Raw genomic sequence first — 27120 nt, forward strand, 5'->3', positions numbered from 1 at the left:
TCTTCATCAGGAATGTTCCTTGGATGCTGCCTGACTGGCTGTGCTTTTCCAGCACCATATTCAATTACTAGGGGACACAGATGTGGGCGAGGGAATGTTTAAAAGAGATATGCAAGGCAGGTTTTTCACACGAAAGGTGGTGAGTGCCTGGAACATGCTCTCAGAGGAGTTGGTGGAAGCAGACACGATAGCAGCATTCAAGAAGCACCTGGACAACTACATGAACAGGAAGGGAATAGAGAGATAGGGATCCTGTAAGTGAAGATTGTTTTGAAGGGCAAAGTGTGTTGGTCCAAGCTTAGAGGGTCGAAGGGCTTCTTCCTGTGCTGTATTATTCTTCGTCGTTCTTTGAACTTGGGATGTGAACTAGTATTCCCTCTGAAAAATGTGAACCCAAAACATAAGGACAGTTTGAATTATCTTGCACCTTTCCTTTGTTCTCAAATGTCTGTGCAATGGTACCTACCACTATGGTTGTGGAATTACGTCTCATTTCATCTTAATCATATAACTTTGACATTGTAAATTTAACACATTTAGTTCATTATTTATCAGCATTCAAGCTCACTCTCTGACAGGATATGCTTACCACAAAACAAGACCTTGTGCAAAACAACGGTTAATCCACTTTTGGATTACTACTTGAAACATTCCCTTATGAGATAGACTGTTACAGACAGTGCAATGATTACCTGGAAAGAACAGTCCTGGTTGTTATAAATTTAAAAAATCATACAAGCCCAGATTATAATCCAACAAGTTTAGTTGGAAGTACAAGTTTTCGGAACACTGCTCCTTTGTCAGGTAGCTGGTGAGGCAGGCACATTGGACACAGAATTTATAGCGAAAGATTCAGCAAAATGATCTTTGAGTCCTATGATCCTGCCCCACTAGCTACTGGATGAAGGAGCAGTGCTCCAAAAGCTTGTACTTTCAAATAAACCTTTTGGACTGTAACCTGGTGTGGTGTGACTTCTTTACTTTATACACCCCAGTCCAACACCAGCACCTTCACATCATGATTGTTGTAGGAAATCAGTTCTGAAAGAATTAATATTGAATTTGCATCCAATGTGATAATGCCACAATGTCTTTGAGTGGAGAATAATGCATCTAGCATGAGGTCCTGATGGAGAGAGGTGTGTCAGCTCTGGCTGCTGTGATTGTAGTCTTTGTAATTATGCCTAACTACTAAATGTAGCTTATACCTATTGCTATCATGTAATGAGCGACATTTTGTTATATAATACACATGCCTCTTGTTAAAAAAACTCAATAACAGTTTATCCTCTACCAATGTTAATTAGTTAAGCCCTTAGACTCGGTACAGAAAGAAGGATTAATGGCAGCACTCTACCCCAACGATAAACCACTAATAGTTGGTACCACAACATATGACAATAGTTATAAAGAAAGATAGGGAAAATAGTGGTATTTTCATCAACCATATAATGGATCATAATAACATATAATCCTATAGTATAGGAGGAGGACATGAGAACCTAAGGAAGCTACATGATGTGGATTATTTAAGCGAGTAATCAAACATGTGGCAAATGAAGTTTAATGTAGTATTTTGTGAAATTGTCCATTTTGGAAGGAAGAATAAAAAGGAAGCATATTATCTAAACAATGAGATGTTGCAGAGCTCTGAGATGCAGAAGGATCTGTGTGTCCATGTGCATAACTCGCAGAAGATTAATGTGGAGGTACAGCAAGTAATTAGGAAAGTTTAAAGAATGTTCTTAATTATCATGAAGGGAACTGAATACAAAAGTAGTCAATTTATCTTTCAGTTATATCAGGTGTTAATGAGATCGTAACTGGAGTACTATGCACAGCTTGTGCAGTATACCTTATTTAAGGAAGAATGTACAGTAAATGCATTGGAGGTCATTCAAAGAAAGTTTGAATATCTGGAATGGACAAGGTGTCTTGGAGTTTATAAAAGTAGACAGGCATTTTGATTGAAACATACAAGATACTGAGGGGTCTAGGCAGGAGGCATGTGGCAAAAATATTTCCTCTTTTACAGAGTCTAGAACTAGATGCCTCTAATTAGAGAAAATAGGGGGTCAGCCACTTACAACAGAACTAAGGAGGATCTTTTTTCTCACGGATCATCGTGAATCTTTGGAACTCATTTCCTCAAAAGATGGTGGAAGCAGAGACTTTGAATATTTTTAAAATAAACGTGGATAGATTCTTGATAAAGCAAGGGGTAAAAGGATACCAGGGTAGGATGGTCCATGGAGTCATCAGAATGGCAAGCAAGCTTGAGAGGCCAAGTCACCTACTGCTGTTCTGAATTCATGATGTTCCAATTCAGCCGACAGTCCCTGGCTCAAATCTTTGACAGATCTACAGTAATAGTTCCACCAGTTCATCCGTTTCAAAAACGTACCTAATTTCCTGTAGCTTTTAAAAATTGAAAAGACTAAATGAGTAGAAGATGGTCTCTGCTGTTTTGCAAGCTAGTAATGAGGTGTCAGAGGAAGAGGATTAACACTAGATGAACAAAGAAGGAAGTTAGGAGCATTTCCACAGAGAATAAATTCCAAAAGACAATTCAGTGCTGTAATTTTTAAAAATCTAATCCTGTTTCACATTTGGATATGAGCTTCTTTATCACAAGTACCTGCTGGGACAGGAGCTACTACATTGGAAGTGGCATTGTGGCTTGGGACTCGGGAAATCAAAAGAAACAAAAATCATGTAAGTTCTGTATTCCTGCACTCCCATTCTCACTGTTGTGAAGTTAAACAAATGCCAACCAACTGATTTCATGCACATCTGTTCACTACAACACTATAAATCTGCTTCACTCTGTACTCGACTCGATGTTACCAATTTCCTCAACATTTCTATTTAAATAGCTAGTTAACTAAAGTACCAATATGGCAGCGCACTGTTAGTGGGTCACAAAACATCAGGTTTGGTGTCAGATGTGAAAGTGTGCTGACATGGTCTGTGACAGGCTGCTGCAGCCCTGTGATAGATTGGCTGGGAATACCATTCCTCAGATTGAAAGTGGTGGGTTTGAAAGTTACACAAGGTCATGACTCCACTTTAAATTGTGCTACGGGCTAGATTATTGCATAGACTTTCACTCGTTTGATTGGTAGCAAGAAAATTGAGTTATTAGTACAGTTCTATCTTTAACAATGTCTGCTGAAGGTATATTGTTTCTTCAAAGCAAAATTATGGGGCTATTCCAGTATAAGAAGGCAAAGGGGATACTGTCCATTCAACTGCTCAGAGTTAACTCAACTTGACATCACATTAATGAACCCCTGGCTGGATGAAGCAATGTGAAAAACTCAAAACGTTTAACCAAGAAGGAAAGCATTAAAGCCTGGCTCAATAAAATGGCAAAATCTCACGCTACCTCGTGTACTGATGAAAGCTGCAGAATTCCGGTGGGACTAATGGAAAATCAAGAGAAGCAGTAGAGAATGTAATGCTCAACAACACGCTGGTTTTACTCTTCAGCTTAAACTGCAATGAGACCTACTACATTTAATAGGATGGGGTGGACATCTTATGGAACATTTCATTTTTTTAAAAAATTTTCAATAGGGAGGCCTGCACCACTCCACAACCGTAACATTTATATGCATGCCCGAACCGCCAGAACTGTTCAGTCTTTTAAATATTAGTATACAGAAATTTCTTCCAATGAACTGAATCTCGTTTTTTTGGCTTTAAGTGTCAGTTCTATCAAGTTTCACAGAGGGTTCCTTTCAGAAAAGCCCAGTGAGTTTTCTGTCACATCTTACCAAACGCGTATCATTAGCCAACTACTGCACCCCTATCATATTCCTCTCATCTGATTCTAACCACTGTATGAATATCCTGAAATGGTTCAGCATCCCTAGTATTTGCACCATCTTTTAAAAGACCATTATGTGCCCATGTCAGTCCAGAGTTGCCCGAAGTGATTCCTGACATTTGCCCCTGACAAAGCAAACAAGGGATAGCTGGTGCCCCAATTTCTGGACAAGGACTTGAGGTCCTGTTGGGCAAGGTAGTGCAGGACCAGGAGAGTGGGTCACGCTCACGGATCATGTCAGTTTAATCCAAAATTGCCACCTGGGCTAAAGCAGTCTCAGCCATCCTGCGAATGAGCAGGACTGGAGGAAGAAGATGAGTGACCTTCTCTACTTTGTCAGCGTAGGTGCCCCCATCTTCTCTCTGACATCTCACTCTCAGTCTATCACCATGACATCTCCCACCAAGGCTGGAGTTCTGCCGCTCTCACTGTTCCCTCCAACATTCTCCCTCGCTCGCTGTCACTCAGCATAATCTCCAACCCCATTATCCCTGTGTGCCCTCTGCGCTACCTAATCACTCACCGTGGACACCTCACCACCTGCACCAACTGGAACAGCTGTGCCACCCACTTTCATCACCCTCCATACCACCCTCTTACTCATTCAGCCCCCAGTAAGGCAGAAATAATTGAAGATGGGTGGTGGGCTTCCCAACATTTGGTTTCTCACCTCTTATGAGAAGAAGCTTGTAACTCTGACCACCTCAATCCGCTGCCTGACTGTAACCAAGCACTTGGACTGGAGGCTGCCCTTGCCTTACAGTGCTGGGACCCATTGACTGAAGGCTATCTCTTTTGACTTGGCTGATAACCTTAACAAGCCTCCTGCCTTTGTCTGTCTGTAAACAACATGGCAGTACAGCAGTACTGTGAGCTGGTATCTCTAGCTGACCAGCAACGTACAAAAAGGCACAGCAAGGTACCGCCGGGATGCTGTGAGCATCCAGATAGGCTCAAAGTGAGTGTTCATTGTTATAGCAAGTGAATAATGCAGCGTGGTCCAGGCCATGAGCTGGGTGTGTGTCACACAGTGAGCACATTGTGTTCTTGCTGCAGCGTTACAATGCGAGTTGCTGTTGCAGCCCACCGTGCGAAGTAGAAGTGCAGAAGTGTCCTGAAAATGAATCGTAGATGTACCATGAGGGTTGACCATTGCTAATAGTCATGGACGCAAAGTGCGTGCGCCCATGGGGTATGCTCTGAGAGGTTGTTGCCTGTGTCCTATATGAAGGTCCTTTGGAACAAGTCACCAGGAACCCACTCTGACCTTCACATTGAGAAAATTGTGCATCCAGTTCACTCGTGGAAGATGGTATGACAAAACTGCATGTTAATGAGGTGAGATCTATCATTAATAAGGTCATTAACAAGTAGGCAACTTACCATTGCCTAGTGAGAATTTTGCCTCGATACCCATAACTTAGTGAAAGGATGTGGTGAGCTGTTCCTACTGTCGAGATCTGCCTTGCTGACCTTCTCACAGGATTCTGCCACATATCTCACCAGAGCCACATCATTTAGGCCCTGAGATGACCCTGCCCATCATCACTGCATCATCCCTGATGAAAGAACAATTTAATGTATCTATTTACTGTAACATCCTTTAACAGTTTAACCCTTTCGATTCAGTCAGGCAATAAATGCTGGTTCAGCCTGTGAATTAAATATTTAAGTCTAAATAATGAATTAAAGGATAAATACATCACTTCAACATGAATTATTCCCAATTCCTCTTCACAAACTCTAGTTGAACTGATTTATATTTAGAGGGTCAGGCATTATTGGGCTTGTGACATCATTGAGAGAATGCTGGGCCCTTTCTTATAATTTCCTTGGAAAGATTTATTTAGAAATGTAAAATCACAGAATGGTTATAACACAGGGAGAAGCCATTTCGCTCAATTTAACATCCCTGATTAAATGTTCATTGTTGACTCGTGATCCGTTTGAGCTGTCTCTTTCCACAGGACCAGATCCAATGTGCAGATCATGAGAATGCTGCAGAACACAGTTCGAAAACTCATTTCCTTCTTTTTACTTTGTGTTCTTACTTCCTGGTTTTATGAACAGGGTATCCCTCTCCTCATGGAGCATGAGCAATGGCAAGAATCTTGGGAAAATATGAAGAAGGTGGGCGGCACGGTGGCACAGTGGTTAGCACTGCTGCCTCACAGTGCCAGAGACCCGGGTTCATTTCCCGCCTCATGGGACTGACTGTGTGGAGTTTGCACATTCTCCCCGTGTCTGCGTGGGTTTCCTCCGGGTGCTCCGAATTCCTCCCGCAGTCCAAAGATGTGCAGGTCAGGTGAATTGGCCATGCTAAATTGCCGTAGTGTTAGGTGAAGGGGTAAATGTAAGGGAATGGGTCTGGGTGGGTGCGCTTCGGCGGGTCGGTGTGGACTTGTTGGACCGAAGGGCCTGTTTCCACGCTGTAAGTAATCTAATCAAAAGGTGAAAAAAAATCAAAATTTCGATGTCGAAGGAAGGTTTAAATGGTGACTTCACAATCTCACCATGTTATGTGGGCACTATCATTCTTGAATTGTCAAACATGCAAATTAACATCAGCACCCACCTGCCTCACCACATCACCAGCCTCACCGCATTTGTGCCAACTCACACACCAGTTTAGGCCTTCGACATTTTACTGTGGAGACACCTGCAACATGCCAAGTTTCTTTACATACAGGGACACACACACAGGCACTCACACACATACATACACAGGCACACACGCACAAACACACACACACACTCACACACACACACATTCACACTCACGCAGCGCACACAAGCGCTCACACACACGCACACATACAGGCACGCACATAGGCACACACACATTCACACACGCGGCACTCACACACAGGCACATACAAGCACGCACACACAAACGGACATACACACAAACTAACACACACATGCACAGACACACACACAGACGCACTCACACACGCACAAACACATGCACATGCATGCATGCATGCACACATATGCAAACACGGGTACATGTACATATACATGCAGGCACACGCATGCAAACATGTGCACACATGCAAATACCTGCACACACATACGCACACACTCACACACACACCCATACACAAATACACGCACATACACATGCATGCAAGCAAAAACACACAAACACATGCACCCACACACACGTACACATGCACACACAGGCACACATACATGCACACACACATGCATGCGCACACGCACGCACGCACACACACTCGTATACACACATGCATGCATGCCCACAGGCAAACACATGCACAAACGCAAACATGTGAACACACACAAGCACACACGCAAACACGTGCACACATATACACACACACAAATACATGCACACATAAGCAAACACACACACACACACACACACACTCCAGTAAATTGCATAGCCACCAGAGGGAGAAATAGCAGCATAGGATTCATCAAGGACACGGGAGAATGAAGAGGCTCTGCATGTACAGGCCTCCCTACCATTTTCTTCAACTCTCTGTTAGAGAATGCATGTGCTGATTAATGTCCTGGGCAATCACCATTAAACCGAAGGGCCTGTCTTCACGCTGTAAGTAATCTAATCTAAAGGTGAAAAAAAATCAAAATTTCGATGTCAAAGGAAGGTTTAAATGGTGACTTCACAATCTCACCATGTGTCATCTACTGGAGCAGCTCTTGTGCTCAGGAGAACTGGGTGGTTAACCCACTGGGTAGTAACTGTCAAGGTCACAGATACCCTGAATTCTTATACCATTGGCTTGTTTCAAGGAGCAATCGGTGCCTAAGTGGTTTTGAACAGTGTGGTGCTGGAAAAGTACAGCAGGTCAGGCAGCATCCGAGGAGCAGGAGAATCAATGTTTCGGACATAAGCCCTCCATCGGGATTGCTGCCTGACCTGCTGTGCTTTTCCAGTGCCACACTTTTCGACTATGATCTCCAGCATCTGCAGTCCTCACTTTTACCTATGTGATATGGTCTAATCCTCGACACCCTAATACATCCAACTGATGCCACTTTCTCCAGATCATAGTTCTTTAGATCCTTCCACTATGGCAAGGAGAGTCAAGCAGCTCAGGCAGTGGGATTTTCCACCATCACTGGCTTTCTCCAGGTGTAGGGCACAATTGGCCGCATCCACATTGCTTTGAGAGTGCCCCATCACTGACCGACAGAGTTCATCAAAAGAAAAGGCTTCCGCATCATCAGTGCTGAAATTATATTTGACCTTCGAGGCCAAATCTTAGATGTCTGCACCAGGTATCCTGGAAGCTGCCATAATTCTTATTTAATAGAGAACTGACAGGTTCCTGCATCCTCCCAAGGTCCTTGGGCCCATACAGGGAAGGCTACTCAGAGGCAATGGCTCATGACACCTTTACGCAACCTCTCACAATAACACAGAACAAAGTTAAAACATTGTTCATGTTTATGGAGTGGACTATAGACCTCCTTAAGATGAGGTTTTGACGCTTGGACCATCCTGAGAAATCCTTGTGGTGTAAAGGATGCCTCAGTTCATTGTGGCATGCTGTGCCCATTGCATGTAGGGCCAATGAAGGGAAGATGTGCTGAAAATGACAAAACGAGGAATCAAATGCAATCTTCTGGGAGTGAGGATAAGGATGAGAGTCAGGGCATTGATAAAAAAGGGTTGTCCAAGACAGCAAGGTAGAGCAATGGGATGAGAAGCCAGAGATGACCTCACTGAAACCTTCTTCCAAGACGAATGAGCTGGGCTTGTACTTTGCTTAATTGTTGCAGATTCTGTTGGGAATCTGGCAAAGAGCCCCTGTTTCGTTCAGTGACTGTGATGTATGTATAGAATGACATTTGCAGGCCATGCACCAGTACTATCCCTGCACGCTGCATTTAGTTCCAGTTCTGTGCACGTCAAAATGCAATCAACAACACCACAATTCAAGGATACTTAATGTCTGAGGATTTATGCAGGTCAGCAGTTGGTTGCTCGTGAGAGATGAGCATTGCCTGGCATGTCTGGAGAGGCTGCCCTTCTCTTATGTGCATCCAACTTAACTAGGACTGACATAAAATACAAAACCAGAGCAGACATTTTAACAAAGTAAGTGAAGACTTATTTACAAAAGTGAACAGCAGTTTTACAATGATATTTCATTGGCCCTAAGTAAGTTTTCATCTTCCTCTGCTTCCCACTATGTCTAAATGCAGTCCTGCCTTCTGCAGCTGGGGTGGAGGGAGTTTGCTCTGAGTTGGCCTAGAAGATGTGGGAGCTTGTTTCTGACTGCCTTTGGGCCTGGGCTACTCAGGATTACTGACAGTCTTCTGTTCAGTATCAGGCTCATATTCCTCCATCTTTACTTTGGGATCACGAACAGGGGAAAAGTTTCTGTGTCCGGCTCCTCTTCCTGAAGGGTTACACGCAAAACATCGACTTCTCCAACTCCTGATGCTGCCTGGTTAGCTGTGTTCTTCCAGCCTCCTGCCAGTCTACTTTGGATTCCAGCATCTGCAGTTTATTTGTCTCTGCCACTAACCTAGCTCCTTGATAGAAAGGCCCACTTGGAATGAGGTTGAGGTCTGTTGTCCCCCCTTACCTTGATGCTGAGTGATGGCTATAGAGATGGAGTAGACTCCATCCTTCGATACTAAGTGCCTCTGACAAATCTGCCTCCAGTCCCTACATCTGTCTGTGCATTTCAACCAATGCATATCGCCGAGACCATAGGATCCTCTTCAGCCTGAATGAAGAGAATGAAGCTTGTGTCTCCCATATATATAGACACACACACACACAGACACACAGATACACACACACACATATACACACACACACCCATACATACACACACACATAGATACACCCACCCACACATACACACACGCGCACATAGATACACACACACATATACACACCCACCCACACATATACACACACCCACACTTTTATACACACACATAGATACACACACTCACATATATACACACACGCATACATACACACACCCACACACACCCACACACACATAGATATCCACACGCACACATACACATATACATAGATACACACACAGACACACACACACATAGATACACCCACCCACACATATTCACAGACACATAGATACACACACATAGATACACACATAGACTTATACACACACATAGATACACACACCCACACATATACACAGACACACGCAGATACACACACACATAGATATACACACCCACACATATACACACACACACGTACACACACACATAGATACACACACCCATACACACACATAGCTACACACACCCACACATCCACACACAGCTACACACACACACACATAGATACACACACCCCACACACATAGATACACACACCCACAGATACAAACACACATACAAACACACACACACTGACACGCACACACTCACACAGAGATACACACACACATACAGACACACACACTGACACGCATACACACACACAGACAGACACACACCAGACAGACACACACACTCTCTGTCTCATACACAGATACAGACAGACAGACACAAACACAGATACACACACTCACACACACACACTCTACTGCAGTTTTGTGAATATCACTGCAGGAAGCTGCATTCCAGTTATAAGTTCACTGGATAAGAACTTTAGCAAATACTTTAAAATGCTTCTCTTCTTGTTCATGTTCTATTGTTACATTCACCTCCCTTAGATACCGCTGTGCCAACCACTCAAGATAAAGACCTTCGACACTCGATTCTCTGTTCATTTGCTTTCGCCACAGGTGAGTATGGAATGAACATGCTAGTAGCTGGACACCATCACCAGCAATGGCAGATGATGTCAGACCACATGGTACTGAAACCTGATGGAAAAATATTCTGGTGTGGTCTAGGTCAACCATGATAGTGTAAACAGTTAATAAATGTTCAGTGGTTTATGTTAAAATGGTGTCCAGTCATTGTCTAAGGCTTCCAGATCAACTGGCAATATTTATACAACAGGATGGGGATTTTACTGGATCATTGATCTTCCAGCAATGAGTTTACACAATCACGCAACTAATATGGTTATCAACAATTAAAGGATTTTGAGAAGAAGTTCACCACAGAATAATTTAAACAAGATTAGGGGTAATTATTCTCTAAGTGTCTACGTAGGTAGTGGGTTAGTGTAGGCATCCTACATATTTTTAGGTCTACTGTAACTTCCGCTGAATACATTAAGATATTTCCCAACAGATTTATAGGTGTTGGCAACTTAGATCTTGCCCCCAACCTTGTATTATAGGATTGGTGCAAAGGCTGCAGTTTGTGCTTTGGACTGTCTCCAGAAAGGTAAGTTGAATTGAATCTTCGGAGGAGGGCTTTATACCTCCGGCACAAGCTGCTGGGAAGCTGGGTCTTTGTTGTTTCTGGGAGTTTCTACCAGTTGTAGATAACCACTGTCTCCCGTACTAAAGGGAAATAATGTCAATGGGAGGAGGGATGGAGGAAGGTATTGACACAATCAAGTTCTCCAAGATGGGTGACCACTCAGCATTTTTTGCTGCAGACAGTGTATGGGGGCAGTTATATGGAGTTAGCCTCCATGGGATAATGTGTGAGAACCCTCCCTTGAAAAAAAGTTATATGACCAGATCCGGGTAGAAGAATAATTGCCCATCCCATCTCCCACCACCTCCCCATGTTAAGCTAGTGGATGGTATTGTTACTGGGGTTTGTGTTCCTTCCATGTCAATGTTAGACACTTCTGTGCAAGTTCAACATTTTGTCATTCGCAGTTGTATTCACAGGAATTCATTGTTACAGAAATCATCAGCCTCATCCAAGTGAGCAACAAGAGTCTAATGGAGCAACAAGGTCTATACATTGTCATCAGGGACCCATGTCATCTTTCAAGTCCCTCGATAAAGTATGCTCTTCTCCATCTGAATTAAAAAGGAATTCTCTTGTTGGGATGGAGGTTTGTGGCTGAGAGGGGGGACGATGCTGGTCAGTGCCAGCTTCCATCTAGTCTGTTCCTTCATATAATTAATCCTCCAACCATCCTCTTTCCCCATTGCCCTGCAAGTGTAACTGTTTCAAGTATTTATCCAATTCCCTTCTGAATGATACCGATAAATCTGTTTTCACCTTCCTTTCAGGCAGAATTGAATAGCTCACTGCGCAAATATTTTCCCCCATGACTTGGCAACTTCAATAAGTTATCAAGGCTCTGGCACATTCCAGAAGTATGATGGCCAGTAATGGATGCTGTAATCCATTTGAGGACTAGAAAAAGCTTCCATTGCTTACCCACTTTTGCTCACTGAGTGTGTAAAGTTGAACGTGGGCTAGGATATAAAACAGGTAGAGTTGCTTCAGTTATCTGACCCACTTGACAACAAAAAACTCAATATTGTGCATCTTCTATCTCAGTGCAATTTGATTGTTTTGTTTCCAGGCCCATGCCTCCATTTAATGGTCCAGGATCCTTTATGTTTTGTTGGCAGTCTGTTTGACTTGTTCTGCCACCTTTAAAGCCATGTGTGGCCCGTGGTCTCATCCAAAACAAAGGGACTGGAAGTAGTAATTATATTATGTGAACAAATCAAGCAATACCTATTCCTCATGTAAAGTCCCTTTAAGAATATTATTGTCTCAAGGTAGTCATGAATTTGATTGCCGGGATTATCTATTGTGTACGTTTGTAGAATCCAAGGACAGATGGGAAGGTGATGGAAAGGTAGTTGTTTAACTGAAAGGAAACTGACTGAATATGATTTGCTCACCAGTCTCATTTGGCACACAGATGGGCTCGCCATGCTTTGCAATAAATGAGTGCCTAATTCACTTTTTCGCTTTTATTGTTCATCAAAGCCATCTTCTTACAACCTTTTACTAATTTTGGCTTTGAGCAGAGTTTATCAACAGCTACTTCCAGTTACATTGCATTTATAATGTAGGAAAACATCCCAAGATGCTTCACAGAAGCTTCATCAAAAAAAGATTTATCAATGAGCGCAAAAAGAGATATTAGTGCAAACCATAACACAATGTGTTGTAGATGTTGGAACTCTGAAATCAAAAGTGGAAATACTGGAAACAACTTCAAGCAGCACCTGCAAAAAGATAAGTAAAATTCTGAGGGATGGACTCACTATCCGTGATTAACCAGAAAGGTTAAAATTGAATCAGTCTTAAAGAAAAAGCAGGATTTTGTCGTGGCGAGATAACTGTTTCTGAAGCTGAGGCAAAAGCATGGAGAGCTTGTTAAATTCCAATATAGCAGACTCCAAATTAATTGAAGATTCGTCATCCCTGGAACACTCTGAAATTGGAGAATTTGGAGGATTCCGCTGCAGTTCAGTAAATAATTACTCAGAAGAGGTTAGACTATGAAATACCTAATTTAACTCCTAAGTAACTATTCAACTGACCTCCCAATGTACCTCCCCCTCCTGCAAGTGCACCTCCCCTGACCACTTCTCTCAGCCCCTGAACTAAATGCCCCAGACAGCATTCCCTTGCTCATTAAGACCTGCCACTCCTTTTCCTTTAGGGCCTGGACACCCCTCCTCCATTGCCATGCCCAACACCCCTCTGTTTGCCTCCCAAGACCTGAGAACACCACACACCTCCCCCTCACCTAACCCAGGACCCAGCACCATTCAGCATGCCAGCAGAATTGAATCTCCCCCCCCCCACCCCCTAACAAAGCCTTACTCCCAGGGCTCGACATGTCCCCGTCCCTCACTGCCCTGTCTGGCCCAGTCTCTCCTGCTCATCCCAACCTACCATAAACACTCCATCACTTAATTGGTTCCCTTACCACCTTACCAACTTGCATCCTGTCTTGGTACTCTATCAACCTGGCATTCTACCTTCCTGGCATTTACACCCTGACCACCTGCCACTCTACTGTTCCAGCACACCAAACACACACTTACATTGAGCATTTTCCCTTTCACAAAGAACTGGCAAAGTGGGTGTCTGAGATGCTGAACTAAGAAAAAAATCACAATCACCAGGGAAGTGCTGCTGTGCAAATTGGTGGAGCTGTGGTCTGACAAATGCTTGGGCCCTGATGGGCTTGATCCTAGGGTCTTAGCAGAACTGGTTAATGAGATTGTTCTTGCATTGTTTTTAATTTTTCACAGTTCCTCTTATTAAAGCAGTTATAACAGGGTACTTGGATGAATTCAAGTTAATCAGGCAAAGCCAAAATGGATTTGTAAAGGGGAAATTATGTTTGACCAATCGATTGTAGTTGTTTGAGGACGTAACACATGTTTTGGATACAGAGGTATGAATGAATGTTTTGTCCTTAGATTTCCAGAAAGTATTTGATAGAGTGTCACTTCAAACATTATTGTGGATGATAAAAGTGCATGGTGTAGCATGTGCATAAAAGGTTGTCTGGCAAGTAGGAAGCTGAGAGTAGGCAGACATAAGCGCTTCTGGAGTACTTGCACACTACTGGTCATCTTGTTTAAAGGAAGGATGTAAATATGATAGAAGCAATTCAGGGAAGTTCAGGGCTGCAACCCTGACTTTGCAACATTTAAACTTCAGCTGTACTGTCCCTCAGTTGCTGCAAGCCAGGCATCATTCTTCACACTCTCCTGATCCACTGTTTGCCCGAAGGAAATGCTCTTGAAAAGCTTTCAATTCACTGACAGGAACCTGGAAGTACTGGAGGCATTGCTTCCTGCCCCTGACTGGAAAGGAAGACCATGCTTCCAGTCTTAGCCAGCTGGGAACTAGACAGAGGCCTGGGTCAGTGTAGTCTCCTGGGTAAAACCTAATGCGTAGCAGGTCTATGGAGAAAATTAATGATCTATGTTTCACACTGTCACCACCTTCTCTCTGCTATGTCACATTCATAGGGCCAACACTCCCAGAAGGACTGACCGTACCCATATCCATGGGCTGATTCAGACTGGCTCCTTGGTTGACGGGTGGTTGTACTCCCTGACTGACCGTATTCTCCCTAGACACCAGGAAGAAGTGAAACCCATTGGCTTTTAATTGGTTTTCTTTCATTGTAGTCCATGCAGTTTGCTGGAGGTCTGGCAGTGACATGTATGGTGTTGTACAACAAGATGTCCATCCCCTTGGCTGTTCAATGCTTTTCTTTATGCAATAAAAAATAATGCAAGCCACAATACCTTGCAGTCTCTGAATAAGCACAATTTGAGTGAAAATCCTCATTCTGAATTCAGTGAATTCCAAAATCAAAGAAGACATGACTGAAGACAAGGAGAGAGGGAGGAGAACGGAATATGATTGAAGTTAAAGGATCATCTATAATCGGGGCATATTATTGGAAGTGGGATGAATTAGGGCTTGAGTTACTTCTTAATGCTGGGAATTGAGGGAATAGTAAAAAGTAGTTGGGGTGAAGATGGTACAGATGGGGAACTGACAGAAATGAGGGGTGGGCTGAAGCATGAGGATTTAGGGAGATGATCAGAAAAGAACACTAAAAAGTCCATAACTCTACCTCGAATGCAGTTTGTAGCTATTTTTGGCTCCTTTTACCATCAAGCATAACATATCATCATCACATCACTAAAGGAAACGAGGAAACAACTGAGCAGCAAAATAAGAAGAAAGAGAAAAAGACAAAGAGAAGTATGAGAAAAAAATGAGCAATATTAAGATATCAGGTACAAGTGACAGAAAACCATACTCTCAAACTTATTTTGCGCATCAATGTGGGAGAAAAATGTCTGTGCATTTCCTCTGAAGTTTTTGAGTTACAAATTCCTATATCCACTTTTTTGTTGAAGCTGTCAATGTTGGTCACAATATGGTTAAGTCCTGGTAACATTTCAGATTTGAAGTGTCACTTTTGGTGGGAGGCAGTTGTTAAAAGCAGAACAGATTTCTAAAAACAGGGTTCTGTTCTAACATAGGAAATTAGACAAGGCGTTATGTCTGGCTCAGTTGGTGACACTCTTGCTTCTGAGTCAGTTTTGGGTTCAAATGCCAGTCCAGGGAACTGTCCGTGCTATCCAGGAATATGCTCTGGGGAGACCACATCTACACTCTGAGGTGAGTGTGAAAGGTCCCGTGGCACTATGTGAAGAATGACGAAGGGTTTCTCCCCAGTTTCCCGGCCGATATTTACCCCTCCACCTAAATCACCAGAACAAATTATGTGCGATCGTCTAAGCCTTGTAATTGTGGAGGAGATTCCAGGCCTGAAAGACTGAGCTTAGAACCAGAGACCAAGAGAAACGAAGCTGAAATATAGAGCAGTGATTGGATACAGATGATATGAGAAAACAACAACCATCGTCTATTTTCCCTTCCTTGGCATGGAATGCCAAAGACAGTTCTCGCATCCATGTCACAGTCAGGAAAGGTCAACTAATTCAACACAAGCCAAACGCTGAGCAAGGAACCTTCCTCATACACACTGCACTGTGCTACCGTATGAAATTTAATTGGGACATACAAAGGAGCACTATACTTCATTGTCTGCTAGACACATCTACCTAGTGATGTAGGCAGTTATTGTGAAGAAAACTTTGCAGTTATGTCCTGGCATAGTGCAGTCATATCAATCTCTTGAAAAATCACAGTAAGGATGTGATATACTACATTGTCATTACAGCATGTTTTTATTGTGTAATAAATATTCCTTAACATTAATATGTTCATTTATCAATTCTCTATGAGCTTGTCTAGCTCAAATGTAGTGCAGAGTAATAATAGTGACACAGATAGCTACCTACATGTTATGTTACGGGTTTCCCACCAATTATTTATTTAGCAGAAATAACTTGCAGCATTTTGTATTCAGGAAAGTACCGACAAGTCCAAATGAAACTGAGATTTTCATGTTACCTTAATGTGGTAAATGTAAAAGTGTTGGTATGAACAATATCAAGAAATGGGCCATTACCCACATACACCATATGGGTAACACAAATCTCACAGTGTGTCATTCACAAAGGTGAGGTTATAGCTTTAACATCAGTGTATATTACTTTCACATTGTAATATTACTCTGGTTGATTGAAGTGCACTTTTATGCTCTATTGAAACTTCAATAAGAAAGCATAACTGCAGGCTGAAGATATTGAAACTTGGAAATTATGGAGTTTGATGGCTGCCATGAATAAGAGTTGGGGGTGCCTTGTAGAAATTTTCTAAATATGTTTTGGTATTTTTGTTTTACCCCTGAGTAATTAACAAGAATGGTACATGTAGACCTATCTCTCAGGTTTTCTGAGGAAGTGTACTATCCAACAGTTTTAAGAATTATGAGGACCATTTTTGCCTTCCTAGCTACCTTCCTCCCAGCCCCACCAATCTCCTATTTATCTCTCAGCTTTCCACCCCCCCAACTCCTGATAAAGGTTTATACCTGAAAGTTTGACTCTCCTGTTCCTCGGATGTTACCAGACTCTCTGTGCTTTTCCAGCGCCACACTTTTTGACTCAGACTCTCCACCATCTGCAGTCCACACTTTCTCCATTTTTAAAGTCTGTCTAGTCAATCAACACTGATTCATGAAACTGCAATGGATTGTGTATCACAATATGTCCTAGTGCACATGTTGTGAAAGATTAGTATGCAGATACAGAAAGTAATTAGCAAAGCCAAGAGAATGATGTTTATGATTAGATTAGATTAGATTCCCTACAGTGTGGAAATAGGCCCTTTGGCCCAACTAGTCCACAACTACCCTCCGAAGAGTAACCCACCCAGACCCACTCCCCCTAACTAATGCACCTATTGTTATGGACAATTTTGCATGACCAATTCACCTGATCTGCACATCTTTGGACTGTGGAAGGAAACTGGAGCACCCGGAGAAAACCCACGCAGACATGGGGAGAATATGCAAACTCCACACACACAGTCGCCCGAGGCTGGAATCGAACCTGGGTCCCTGGTGCCATGAGGCAGCAGTGCTAACCACCGAGCCACTATGCCGCCCCATGAGATGAGATGAGATGAATTGAATACAGAAGTAAGAAGGTTATGCTTTAGTTAGACAGGGCATTGGTGAGGCTACGTCTGACATATTGTGTACAATATTGTTCACTTTGTTTAAGAAAGGTTGTAAATTTGTTGAAAATATTTCAGAGAAGGTTTACCAGACAAACACTTGGAATGGACTGGGAGTCTTACAAAGAAAGATTGGACAGACTAGTCTTGGATCAACTGGAACTTAGAAAAGTAAGAGATTAACTGACTGAAATATATAAGATTTTGAGGGTCTTGATAAGGATACACGAAGAAAGGATGTTTTCTCCTGTGGGAAAATGTAGAACTAATGGTCACTGTTTCAAAGTGAGGGGTTATCCACTTAAGATAAAAGGGAGGAGAATTCTTTTTTCCACAGAAGTGTCATGAGTTTTTGGCCTTTTCTTCCTCAAAATGAAGTGGAGGCAAACCCTTGAAGGCAAAGATGGGTAGTTTCTTGATGAGGCAGAGGATGAAAGGTTATTGTTGATAGATAGCAATGTAGAATATTTAGACCACCTAATTCTGCTCATATTTGTTTGTTCCTATGTACACACTCCACACTAGTGTTCCCTCTAATTTCTGTTGCTGTGCATTGTCAGCTTGGTCCCTTTAAGATTGCTGTGCAGCTGTGATTTCACACATTGGAACATTGCTTGTGTGTAATCATTGATCCTATGGTTGGATCAGTCCTGTTTGCTTCATGCAGCTAGAGGGAACACTGCCCTGCACCTCATGTAATCTCCGGGGACAAGCAAAGGGAAAAGAAAGAACTTGGAAATTACTCTTTCACCCCTTTTGTGATCAAAACCAGTCCAAGAGCCTGCTCTGGTCCTGATTAATGGTATACAGTATTCTTTCGTAAGAGATGATCTCCTCATCAGCTAAAATCTAACCAACTCCTACTTGGCTGGTTGACCCTTGAAGTCTGTTCCACCAATCCTCTATCCTCTGGAAGAAGGACCACCCCTTGACATCTAACCTAGTTCTGATCTTTTCAAAACTTGACATTGTCATCCTTGATTTTTCTAATCTACTTCATTGACACAGATGGTCTCCTCATCATGATTTATTTGCATCAATATCAACATTCATCAGATTGCATAATAAAGGCCAAGCCTACAGCTATCTTGATAACTAGAATGCTTTAAACTGGGAAGTAGATTAGATTACAGTGTGGAAACAGGCCCTTCGGCCCAACAAGTCCACACCGACCCGCCGAAGCGCAACCCACCCATACCCCTACATTTACCCCTATACCTAACACTACGGGCAATTTGGCATGGCCAATTCACCTGACCTGCACACCTTTGGACTGTGGGAGGAAACCGGAGCACCCGGAGGAAACCCATGCAGACACGGGGAGAATGTGCAAACTCCACACAGTCAGTCGCCTGAGGCAGGAATTGAACCTGGATCTCTGGCGCTGTGAGGCAACAGTGCTAACCACTGTGCCACCGTGCCACCCACTAAGGCTGGAGGCTAGTAGGCTGGAGGAACACAGCAAGCCAGGCAGCATCAGAAGGTGGAGAAGTCAATGTTTCGGGTATAACACTTTTTCAGGAGTGGAGTTGGGGGGGTAGGGGGAGCTGTAGATAAAGGTGGGTTGGGTGGGGAGAGGGTCAGTATGATGCAGTAGTGATATGTGAATAAGGTCGTTGGCAGGACGTTTCGCAAGCATCTCAGACGGGGCCGTAAGGGCCAGCCTGACCTCCCGGTTACTGCCCATTTAATTCCCCTTCCAATTCCATCCCCAAAATGACCATTCTCAGCCTCCTCCATTGGCACAGGAAATCAGACTGCAAATTGAACAAACACCACCTCATCTTCCACCTGCGCAGCCTCCAGTCCGGAGGACTCAACATTGAGTTCTCCAATTTCAAATAACCTCCCTCCTTATCCTTTGACTCCCTTTCCAGTCCCTTCCCCGCCCTTCCATTCCATTCCACTCTCTGATTCTTCTTTCCAGACACCAACTGGATTCATTCGACCAACCAGGTCGTACCCACCACCTCTATTCACCAGCACTATCTCACCATTCCAACCCTCTCCTGGGTCCACCCACCTCCCCTTTATCTCCTGCAGCTCCCCTTACCCCCACCTCCATTCCGGAAGAAGGGTTAAAACCTGAAACACTGACTTCTCCACCTCCAGATGCTGCCTGGATTCCTCCAGCCTCCTGCTTGTCTACCTTGGATTTTGCATCTGCAGTTTTATTGCATTAACCTGGGAACTAACATTGTGCACCTGCCAGTATACTATTTCCAAAGCTTCAATAGCATATGAACATTTACATTCATTGCCAACTCTTGGATTACTAAACAGAGACATGAACCTAATTAAAGCAAACTGGTTAAAACTTCTGCTAAAATAGTAGCCATGACATGGAGATGCCAGTGTTGGACTGTGGTGGGTGTGATTTTTAGTAAACCGTGGAATATAACAATAATGATCACTTGCATGCTCATAGCGCGAATTGTCATTTCAAAGAGAACACACATTCCTGTGAACCTTTTGTTTTCTTTCATGGGATGTGGGCATTTCAGAAGGCATAAGAGTTAATCACATTGACATTCTCTTCTTTAAATAAGAGCTTAATATTTGCAACTCTCAATTCACTGGCTTTATCGAAGGAAAATGGGAAGGCTTTGGATTTTATCTTCATAAAGGATACCCATACTTCCTTCAGCATCTTCAGATTTGTTCCACCTAACCCTGTGACCTAAAAGGTTAAAATATAACCAAGCCTTCTGTTTATCAGTTTTTAACTCATCTACCAATTCTGACTGTCTCCTCTTCCTTCACTGCAATGTTCGTCCTTGAGAAGGCAAATGCAAATTATTAATTTAGTTTCTCATCCAAACTCTTTATCTTCAATGTACATATTCCTTATTTCTTCCCTATTCATAACGCATCCTAGTGCAGCTTTACTATATAGATGCCTATAGAAAGCTTTTCGCATCAGAGAGCGGGGGGAGCTGGGCGGAGGTGAAGGCAGAGTGCAAAGCCGGTCGGGAAGGTAAGTGATTGTTATTTGAGTGGGTATGTTCTAGACCCCAGGTCCTACAAAGTAGGGCCTCCCTCCCTCCCTCCTCCTCTAACCTAAGTTAAAAGTCCACAGACTTGCCTCAAAAAGAGGGTCCAAGGAAGTTCCTGTGGATTGAAGAGTGAGGCTTTAGCTCAGGAGTCTTTGACAAGGAGGTTGAGTGAAGTGATTACACCACAGTTGAAGAGGGTGAAGACATGACTGCCAAGCTGGTTCAGTGTGCTACGTGCTTGATGTGGGAGGTCAACGACTCTGGTGTGTCTGGCTTATATAAATGTGGAAAGTGTGTGCACGTCCAGCTACTGACAGAGCATATTGCAGCACTGATGAAAGAACTCGAGGACCTTAGGCTCACCCGAGAGAACGAGATCTTTCTGGACAAGACCTTCAGTGAGGTTATTACACCAATCGGACCAGAAGAGAGCAGACGATGAGGAAGGCAGAGAGGGGACAGGTGCAAGAGACCCGGGGTAAGTACCTGTCAGGAACAAGTTGAATCTTTTGGAAAGAGTAGAGACAGATGACACTGCAAGTCCTCGAGGCGGCCGGGTCTGTCAATCAAACGTTGGCGTGGAGACAGAGCAGAAGAGTTGGACATCACGCAGAGCCATGGTAATAGGGGACTCCATAGTGAGAGGAACTGACTGGGGTTTTTGTGGCAGCACAGTGGGCGGCACGGTGGCACAGTGGTTAGCACTGCTGCCTCACAGCTCTTGAGACCCGGGTTCAATGCCCGCCTCAGGCGACTGACTGTGTGGAGTTTGCACGTTCTCCCCGTGTCTGCGTGGGTTTCCTCCGGGTGCTCCGGTTTCCTCCCACAGTCCAAAGATGTGCAGGTCAGGTGAATTGGCCATGCTAAATTGTCCGTAGTGTTAGGTTATGGGTAAATGTAGGGGTATGGGTGGGTTGTTCTAAGAATTCATCTCTGAGGCACTCCACAAAGTCTCTTTCTTGAGGTCCAATACCTCGGCGGGTCGGCGTGGACTTGTTGGGCCGAAGGGCCTGTTTCCACACTGTAATATAATGTAATCAGACGGGACTGAAGGATGGTGTGTTGCCTTCCTGGTACCAGGGTTAAAGACATCACAGACAGAGTGCAGGAAATCCTCAAGGACGAAGGTGAAGAGCCAGAGGTGGTGGTACATATCGGCACAAATGATGTCGGGAAGAAGAGGAGGAACATACTACAGCGGGACTTCGGAGAACTAGGAAGAAGGCTGAAAAGCAGGACGTCCAGGGTGGTTATCTCCAGTTTGCTTCCAGTTCCTCGAGCTGGTGAGGCCAGAAACAGGGAGGTAATGGACTTGAATGTGTGGCTGGGGAACTGGTACAGGAAGCAAGGATTTAAATTCTTGGATCACTGGGGTATGTTTTGTGGTAAGCATAAATTTTACAAGAGAGATGGTTTGCACCTTAATAGGCTAGGGACAGCATTCTGGCAGGCAGGTTTGCTACTGCAACACAGCTACGTTTAAACTAAGTAGCGGGGGGGAGGGGACAAACTGGATGTTTAAGAAGGAAATTGGAGGGAAAGTTAGAAAAAGGGAAGTCAAGAAAGACAACTGTATCAATGAGGCAGAAAACTCAGAAAGGGATCATGCTGTAAGGTTGAGTGAAATAGGAGTTGATGGGAAGGGTGAGGGCAGTAACAAATTAAAAATACAATACATGAATGCACGAGCATTAGAAATAAGATGGATGAGCTTGAGGCTCTTTTGGAAATTGGCAGATACGATATTGTGGGGATAACTGAGACGTGGCTTCAAGTGGACAGGGCCTGGGAAATAAATATTCAAGGCTACACGTGCTATCGTAAGGACAGACTGACGGGCAGAGGGGGTGGGGTGGCCATGTTGGTAAGGGATGATATTCAGTCCCTTGCGGGGGGGGGAACTAGAATTAGGGGATGTAGAGTCAGTGTGGATAGAGCTGAGAAATACTAAGGATAACTCTTGGGAGTTATCTATGGGCCCCCAAACAGTAGTCCGGAAGTCGGATGTAAGTTGAATCAGGAGCTGAAATTGGCCTGTCGCAAAGATGTTACTACAGTTGTTGTGGGGGATTTCAACATGCAGGTAGACTGGGAGAATCAGGATGGTATTGGACCTCAAGAAAGAGACTTTGTGGAGTGCCTCAGAGATGAATTCTTAGAACAGCTGGTGCTGGTGCTGGAGCCGACCAGGGAGAAGGCATTTCTGCATCTGGTATTGTGCAACGAACCAGAATTGATCAGGAACCTCGAAGTGAAGGAGCCATTGGGAAGTAGTGACCATAATACAATAAGCTTCAATCTGCAATTTTAGAGGGAGAGGGTACAATCGGAAGTGACAATTTTTCAGTTGAATAAAGGGAACTACGGAGCTATGAGGGAGGAGCTGGCCAAAGTTCAATGGTGCAGTACCTTAGCAGGGATGACAGTGGAGGAACAATGGCAGATATTTCTGTGTATAATGCAGAAGATGCAGGATCAGTTCATTCCAAAAAGGAAGAAAGATCCTAGGAGGAGGCATGGGTGGCCGTGGCTGACGAGGGAAGTAAAGAAACATATAAAGTTAAAAAAGAAAAAGTATAACATAGCAAAGATAAGTGGGAAAACGGAGGACTGGAAAGCTTTTAAAGAACAACAGAGGATTACTAAGAAGGAAATACACACAGAAAAAATGAGGTACGAAGGTAAACTGGCCAGTAATATAAAGGAGGATAGTAAAAGTTTTTTTAGGTATGTGAAAGGCAAAAAAATGGTTAGGACTAAAATTGGGCCCTTGAAGACAGAAACAGGGGAATATATTACGGGGAACAAAGAAATGGCAGAAGAATTGAATTGGTACTTCAGATCTGTGTTCACTGGGTAAGACACAAGCAATCTCCCTGAGGTAACAGTGGCTGAAGGACCTGAACTGAAGGGAATTTATATTTGCCAGGAATTGGTGTTGGAGAGACTGTTAGGTCTGAAGGTTGATAAGTCCCCGGGGTCTACATCCCAGGGTACTGAAGGAGGTGGTTCGAGAAATCATGAATGTGTTGGTGATTATTTTCCAGAGATCGATAGATTCGGAATCAGTTCCTGCAGATTGGAGGGTGGTTAATGTTATACCACTCTTTAAGAAAGGTGGGAGAGAGAGCAGCAAATTATAGACCAGTTAGTCTGACCTCAGTGGTGGGAAAGATGCTGGAGTCGATTATAAAGGATGAAATTACGACACATCTGGATAGTAGTAACAGGATAGGTCAGAGTCAGCATGGATTTATGAAGAGGAAATCATGCTTGACTAATCTTCTGGCATTCTTTGAGGATGTAACTCTGAAGATGGATGAGGGAGATCCAGTAGATATAGTGTACCTGGACTTTCAGAAAGCTTTTGATAAAGTCCCACATAGGAGGTTAGTGAGCAAAATTAGGGTGCATGGTATTGGGGGCAAAGTACTAACTTGGATTGAAAGTTGGTTGGCTGATAGGAAACAAAGAGTAGTGATAAACGGCTCCATTTCGGAATGGCAGGCAGTGACCAGTGGGGTACCACAGGGCTCAGTACTGGGACCGCAGCTTTTTAAAATATATGTTAATGATATAGAAGATGGTATTAATAATAACATTAGCAAATTTGCTGATGATACTAAGCTGAGTGGCAGGGTGAAATATGATGTGATGAAGATGTTAGGAGATTACAGGGTGACCTGGACAAGTTAGATGAGTGGTCAGAAGCATGTCAAATGCAGTTTAATGTGGATAAATGTATGGTATCCACTTTGGTGGCAAGAACAGGAAGGCAGCTTACTACCTAAATGGAATCAATTTAGGTAAAGGGGCAGTACAGAGAGATCTGGGTGTTCTTGTACATCAGTCAATGAAGGTAAGCATGCAGGTGCAGCAGGTAGTGAAGAAGGCTAATAGCATGCTGGCCTTCATAACAAGAGGGATTGATTATAGAAGCAAAGAGGTTCTTCTGCAGCTGTACAGGGCCCTGGTGAGACCACACCTGGAGTACTGTGTGCAGTTCTAGTCTCCAAATTTGAGGAAAGACATTCTGGCTATTGAGGGAGTGCAGCGTCGGTGCATGAGGTCAATTGCTGGAATGGTGGGATTACCTTACACTGAAAGACTGGAGCAACTGGGCTTGTATACCCTTGAGTTTAGAAGACTGAGAGGGGATATGATTGAGACATATAAGATTATTAAAGGATTGGACACTCTGGAGGCAGGAAACATGTTTCCGCTGATGGGTGAGTGCCGAACCAGAGGACACAGCTTAAAAATATGGGGTAGACCATTTAGGACAGTGATGAGGAGAAACTTCTTCACCCAGAGAGTGGTGGCTGTGTGGAATGCTCAGCCCCAGAGGGCAGTGGAGGCCCAGTCTCTGGATTCATTTAAGAAAGAGTTGGATAGAGCTCTCAAGGATAGTGGAATCAAGGGTTATGGAGATAAGGCAGGAACAGGATACTGATTAAGGATGATCAGCCATGATCATATTGAATGGTGGTGCAGGCTCGAAGGGCAGAATGGCCTACTCCTGCACCTATTGTCTATTGTCTATTGCATTCCCTTTTTGCTGCCATGCTTTTACCATCCCTCTTTGCCTTGCTTATTGCCCTTCAGAACATCCAATTTTCAACTTAGTTGTCATTTACTTTATTAATTTGATGTCCACCCATTTCCTGTTTAATTTTACTTTCCATCCCTTTCACACTATGTGGAACTCTTGATCTGGTTCCATTATCTTTCCCTTTTGAGGAGTGTACCTTGTTTACACTGGAACTGTATCCCCTTTAATAGCAGGGCGAAAGTGAGGACTGCAGATGCTGAAGATGATAGTCAAGAATGTGGTGCTGGAAAAGCACAGCAGGTCAGGCAGCATCCGAGGAGCAGGAAAATTGAGGTTTTGGGCAAAAGCCTTTCATCAGGTTCCTGATGAAGGGCTATTGCCCAAAACGTTGATTTTCCTGCTCCTCGGATGCTGCCTGGCCTGCTGTGTTTTTTCAGCGCCACACTCTTGACTCCTCTTTAATAGTAACCCATTAGATTCCCTCCAGTGTGGAAACAGGCCCTTCAGCCCAACCAGTCCACACCGACCCTATGAAGAGTAACCCACCCAGACCCATTTCCCTCTGACCTAATGTACCTAACACTATGGGCAATTTAGCATGGCCAATTCACCTGACCTGCCCATCTTTGGACTGTGGGAGGAAACCGGAGCACCCAGAGGAAACCCACACAGACGCGGGAAGAATGTGCAAACTTCATTGTTCTGCTCCAGTTTTGCCCATCCATCTTCAAGCCTAACTCGCATGTATCAGAATCATTCGCACCTCATTGAAATGAGTCCATCTCCAATCAAACGTTAGAATCCTCCTTGTCTATTTCTATACCTAACGGAAACCTTAAGATAAAAACTGAATGAACTGCGGGTGCTGTGAATCAGAAACAAAAATAAAAGCTGCTGGAAAAGCTCAACAGGTTTGGTAGCATCTGTGGAGAGAAATCAGAGTTAACATTCAGGTCAAGTGACCCTTCTCAGAACTGATGGTAGTTAGGAAAATATGTTCTGATGGCAAAAATGATTCTGAACTTCCAGGTGCCTGCCACATCGACACATCTCCCTGTTCCCCGGCCAACATCTCTGTCTCAGGCTTGCTGCAGTGCTCCAATGAAGCTCAGCACAAGCTGGAAGAACAATACCTCATTTTCCATTTGGGGACCTCGCAGCCAGCCGGACTCAGTATTGAGTTTCAATAACTTTAGGATTTGAGCTTTCCCATGACCTTACCCCAGCCCCAACAACCAGGCTTTGTTATCACCAGTCTGCTATTACACACTACCTATTGGTAGCCACTAACAATCTCCATAACTGCTATTCACCCTCCAGCCAGGTCATGATCCACTCCTTTGTCTGACTAACTGCTCTTCTCTTTCTGTCGGCTCTATCCCCACCTACCGTTTACTCCTTATCCCCTCCCCTGCCCTATCTTCTGCATAAAAACCGACATTTTCCTAGCTACCTGAGCAAGGTTCACCTGACCTTTCCGTGATTTTTATAAATGACTTAGATGAGGAGGTGGAAGGATGGGTTAGTAGGTTTGCTGAATGACACGAAGGTTGGTGGAGTGGTGGATAATGTGGAAAGCTGTTGTAGGTTGCAATGGGACATTGACTTGCAGAACTGGGCTGATATGGGGCAAATGGAGTTCAATCTGGAAAAGTGTGAAGTGATTCACTTTGGAAGGTTGAATTGGAATGCAGAATATAACATTAAAGGCAGTATTCTTGGCAGTGTGGAGGAACAAA

This window comes from Chiloscyllium plagiosum, unplaced genomic scaffold, assembly GCF_037043375.1.
Source record: "Chiloscyllium plagiosum isolate Xiang-an unplaced genomic scaffold, Cpla_swu_hap1 HiC_scaffold_12, whole genome shotgun sequence".
Lineage (NCBI taxonomy): Eukaryota > Metazoa > Chordata > Chondrichthyes > Orectolobiformes > Hemiscylliidae > Chiloscyllium > Chiloscyllium plagiosum.